Source organism: Salvelinus sp. IW2-2015, linkage group LG2 (assembly GCF_002910315.2).
Source record: "Salvelinus sp. IW2-2015 linkage group LG2, ASM291031v2, whole genome shotgun sequence".
Taxonomy (NCBI): Eukaryota; Metazoa; Chordata; class Actinopteri; order Salmoniformes; family Salmonidae; genus Salvelinus; species Salvelinus sp. IW2-2015.
In genome coordinates this window covers 34670870-34676422 of record NC_036839.1, presented here as the reverse complement: position 1 = coordinate 34676422, position 5553 = coordinate 34670870, and positions in this window count along the sequence as shown.

The window sequence follows — 5553 nt, the reverse complement described above, 5'->3', positions numbered from 1 at the left end:
TATCTGGCCTGGTCCCCTGTAGCGCCTCCAGCTCTGGACACCTACGCTGACAGACAAGCAAACCTTCTTTGCCACAGCTCGCATTGATGTCCAATCCTGGATGAGTGCAACTACCTGAGCCACTTGTGTGGGTTGTAGACTCCGTCTCTGCCTACCACTAGAGTGAGAGCACGCCAGCATTTCAAAGTGACCAAACATCAGCCAGGAAGCATAGGAGCTGAGAAGTGGTCCTGTGGTCACCCCTGCAGAACCACTCCTTTATTGGGGTGTCTTGCTAATTGCCTATAATTTCCACCTTGTTGTCCTATTCCATTTGCACAACAGCAAACAGCATGTGAAATTTATTGTCAATCAGTGTTGCTTCCTAAGTGGACAGTTTGATTTCACAGAAGTGTGATTGACTTGGAGTTACATTGTGTTGTATAAGTGTTCCCTTTATTTTTTTGAGCACTGTATATATATATCACACACACACACACACAGACAGAGGTTTCAGGTTTACCTCTGTGGGCAGGTATACAGAGCCTGCACTGAGGCACCTGCTCGATTTGTTATGGTATCAGCTGGGGATGGTTTTCTGCCCGGAGCCCTCTTCAAACCTCACTGCCTGGCAGGCTGAGGAGAATGTATAGGGATTTGTTTTGTCATCCCATTATTGCATGCTAACTTTCATTAAGTTTGAGAAGGATGACTGCAGGGCTCCTGCTGCCTTCCATCTGCAGAAGTGCTTCCATCACAATGAAGAATGTGGTTTCTGACAGAGGATGTCATCAGGCACCATTGTAGAAGAGGACCAGACATGAAGCTTGCAGGATTGCATCTTTCTTCTCCAGAGCCAAAATAGTTTATGTAGGTTGTTATTAAGACATGAAGGCAATTGACCAGTCATTACAGATTTAAATCTGTTGACAAGACAAAGTCATGTACACTGTAGCCTAGTTTCCATCTTGTACAATTTATTGGAATCCTTATGTTACTGTTACATTAATAATTTAATAGTCTATTAAAGGGATTATTCTGTACTTTTGTATACTTTTTAGCCAGTAGCGCTCACCAGCCAAAAGTGGTCTCTGAAATTGTGTAATACATCACGTATACCACATCATTGCTCTCGCTCTGCTGTGGGTGCATTTTGCTAGCTGTCACTCATATGGCGAGGAGCTGAAGCTCATTGCTTGAACTCAACTTACTAGGGTGCTGGCCCACATGGGGGAACATGTAGGGAAAAATTGCGCAGCACAGCTTCCAAAAAGAACGTACATTCAAACTAGGGATTTCACGGCTAATTGAGGCAAGACTGTAATTCTGTCTTAGATTATGCATGTATGAACTACACATTGACACATCCAGCCCAACGCGGGAAGTAAAAAAATACTAATTAGTCGCCAAAGTTCCGGAGCATGTCTTTAAGGGACAAACAAGCCCCAGATACTTGATTGACTGTTTCCAAAGGCATCATTGCTGTAATGTTGACACTAACAATGATGAGTGATGTTGGTGGAGAGGAGTGGAGTCATTGTTTATGTTGATGCTGAGTGACAGGGGGTCTTCCATGTCAACCTTGATCGCTCTGCCCCTGGTCTGCTTGCTATAGCTAGAGTGGCTTGCGAAAGTATTCACCCCCTTGGCATTTTTCCTATTTTGTTGCCTTACATTCTGGAATTAAATGGATTTTTGTGGAGGGTTGTATCATTTGATTTACACAACATGCCTACCACTTTGAAGATGCAAAATATATTTTATTGTGAAACGAACAAGAAATAAGACAAAAAAACAGAACGAGTGTGCATAACTATTCACCCCCCCAAAGTCAATACTTTGTAGAGCCACCTTTTGCAGCAATTACAGCGGCAAGTCTCTTGGGGTATGTCTCTCTAAGCTTGGCACATCTAGCCACCGGGATTGTTTTTAAGGAGCTGGAGCAAAACTGCTGGAGCAAAACTGCTCCAGCTCCTTCAAGTTGGATGAGTTCTGCTGGTGTACAGCAACATTTAAGTCATACCACAGATTCTCAATTGGATTGAGGTCTGGGCTTGGACTAGGCCATCCCAAGACATTTAAATGTTTCCTCTTAAACCACTCGAGTGTTGCTTAAACAGTATGCTGAGGGTCATTGTTCTGCTGGAAGGTGAACCTCCATCCCAGTCTCAAATCTCTGGAAGATTGAAACATTTTGCCCTTAATAATTTCCCTGCCATCCATCATTCCTTCAATTCTGACCAGTTTCCCAGTCCCTACCGATGAAAAACATTCCCACAGCATGATGCTGCCACCACCATGCTTCACTGTGGGGATGATGTCCTCGGGGTGATATGAGAGGTGTTGGGTTTGCGCCAGACATAGCGTTTTCCTTGATGGCCGAAAAGCTACATTTTAGTCTCATCTGACCAGTGTACCTTCTTCCATATGTTAGGGGAGTCTCCCACATGCCTTTTTGCGAACACCAAACGTGTTTGCTTATTTTCTTCTTTAAGCAATGGCTTTTTTCTGACCACTCTTCCGTAAAGCCCAGCTCTGTGGAGTGTATGGCTTAAAGTGGTCCAATGGACAGATAATCCAATCTCTGCTGTGGAACTTTGCAGCTCCTTCAGGGTTATCTTTGATCTCTTTGTTGCCTCTCTGATTAATGCCCTCCTTGCCTGGTCCGAGAGTTTTGGTGGTTTGTTTTTAGTGGTTTTGGCAGGTTTGTTGTAGTSCAATATTCTTKCCATTTTTTAATAACGGATTTAATGGTGCTCCGTGGGATGTTCAAAGTTTCKGATTATTTTTTATAACCCAACCCTCATCTGTACTTCTCCACAACTTTTCATGGTGCCGCTCGCTTGGTGGTGCCCCTTGCTTAGTGGTGTTGCAGACTCTGGGGCCGTTCATAACAGGTGTATATATACTGAGATCATGTGACACTTAAATAAAGTCCACTTGTGTGCAATCTAACTAATTGTGTGACTTCTGAAGGTAAGTGGATGCACCAGATCATATTTAGGGGCTTCATAGCAAAGGGGGTGAATACATATGAACGCASCACTTTTCCGTTTTATTTTATTATTTTTTTAAAYRAGTAATTTTTTTCATTTCACTTCACCAATTTGGACTATTTTGTGTATGTCCATTACATGAAATCCAAATAATCMATTTAAATTACAGGTTGTAAAGCAACAAAATAGGAAAAACGCCAAGGGGGATGAATACTTTTGCAAGGAAATGTATTGACTAAGGTCACAGGTTACTCTCACTGCAGGACTATGCAGCGTTTCCCCTATATTGATTTAGCAGCAGTGTCCCACCGCTGCTAAATTGTTGCAACTGCTGCCAAATATATATACAGTTGAAGTCAGAAGTTTACATACACCTTAGCCAAATACATTTAGACTCAGTCTTTCACAATTCCTGACATTTCATTCTGGTAAAAATTCCCTGTCTTTGGGCACTTAGGATCACCACTTTATTTTACGAATGTGAAATGTCAGAATAATAGTAGAGAGAATGATTTATTTCAGCTTTAACTTCTTTCATCACATGTGKGTCAGAATTTTACATACACTCAATTAGTATTTGGTTGCATTGCCTTTACATTGTTTAACTTGGGTCAAACGTTTTGGGTAGCCTTCCACAAGCTTCCCACAATAAGTTGGGTGAATTTTGGCCCATTCCTCCTGACAGAGCTGGTGTAACTGAGTCTGGTTTGTAGGCCTCCTTACTCGCACACGCTTTTTCAGTTCTGACCACAAATATTCTATGGGATTGAGGTCAGGGCTTTGTGATGGCCACTCCAATACCTTGACTTTGTTGTCATTTTTTCAAAACTTTGGAAGTATGCTTGGGGTAATTTCCATTTGGAAGACCCATTTGCAACCAAGCTTTAACTTGCTGACTGAAGTCTTGAGATGTTGCTTCAATATATCCACATMATTTTCCTCCCTCATGATGCCATCTATTGTGTGAAGTGCACCAGTTCCTTCTGCAGCAAAGTACCCCCACAACATGATGCTGCCACCCCCGTGCTTCACGGTTGGGATGGTGTTCTTCGGCTTGCAAGCGTCCCCCTTTTTCCTCCAAACATAACGATGGTCATTATGGCCAAACAGTTCTATTTTTGTTTCATCAGACCAAAGGACATTTCTCCATGTGCAGTTGCAAACCGTAGTCTGGCTTTTTTATGGCGGTTTTGGATCAGTGGCTTCTTCCTTGCTGAGCAGCCTTTCAAGTTATGTCGATATAAGACTCGTTTTACTGTGGATATAGATTTTTGTACCTGTTTGTACCTGTACCTGTACCTGTTTCTTCCAGCATCTTCACAAGGTCCTTTGCTGTTGTTCTGGAATTGATTTGCACTTTTCGCACCAAAGTACATTCATCTCTAGGAGACAGAACGCGTCTCCTTCCTGAGCGGTATGACGGCTGYGTGGTCCCATGGTGYTTATACTTGCGTACTATTGTTTGTACAGATGAACGTGGTACCTTCAGGCATTTGGAAATTGCTCCCAAGGATGAACCAGACTTGTGGAGGTCTACAAAAAAAAACTATGAGGTCTTGGCTGATTTCTTTGGATTTCCCATGATGTCAAGCAAAGAGCCACTGAGTTTGAAGGTAGGCCTTGAAATACATCCACAGGTACTCCTCCAATTGACTCAAATGATGTCAGTTATCCTAACAAGAAGCTTCCAAAGCCATGACATCATTTTCTGGAATTTCCAAGCTGTTTAAAGGCACAATCAACTTAGTGTATACTATGACTAGGGTGGCTGGAGTCTTCTGACCCACTGGAATTGTGATACACTGAATTATAAGTGAAATAGTCTGTCTGTAAACAAATGTTGAAAAAATTACTTGTGTCATGTACAAAGTATATGTCCTAACCGACTTGCCAAAACAATAGTTTGTTAACAAGAMATTTGTGGAGTGGTTGAAAAACGAGTATTAATGACTCCAACCTAAGTGTATGTAAACTTCTGACTTCAACTGTATTTTTTGTATATACATTTCTGCCGAGACGCACTTATAAATAGATAGTCGTTGGATCAATGTCTGGAAGTCTATGGGAAAATCTAGCATGTCATTGCGCTAACATTAGTAGCAATGCACTCTATCAAATCAAATCAAATGTTATTAGTCACATGCACCGAATACAACAGGTGCAGACCTTACAGTGAAATGCTTACTTACGAGCCCCTAACCAACAATGCAGTTAAAAATATATAGATAAGAATAAGAAAAAAAAGTTACATGTAATTAAAGAGCAACAGTAAAATAACAATAGCGGGACTATATACAGGGTGTACCGGTACAGGGTCAGTGTGCGGGGGCACCGGTTAGTTAAGGTAATATGTACATGTAGGCAGAGTTATTAAAGTGACTATGCATAGATGATAACAACAGAGAGTAGCAGCGGTGTAAAAGAGGGGGGGGGTAATGCAAATAGTCTGGGTAGCCATTTGATTAGGTGTTCAGGAGTCTTATGGCTTGGGGGTAGAAGCTGTTAAGAAGCCTCATAGACCTAGACTTGGCACTCCGGTACCACTTGCCGTGCGGTAGCAGAGAGAACATTCTATGAC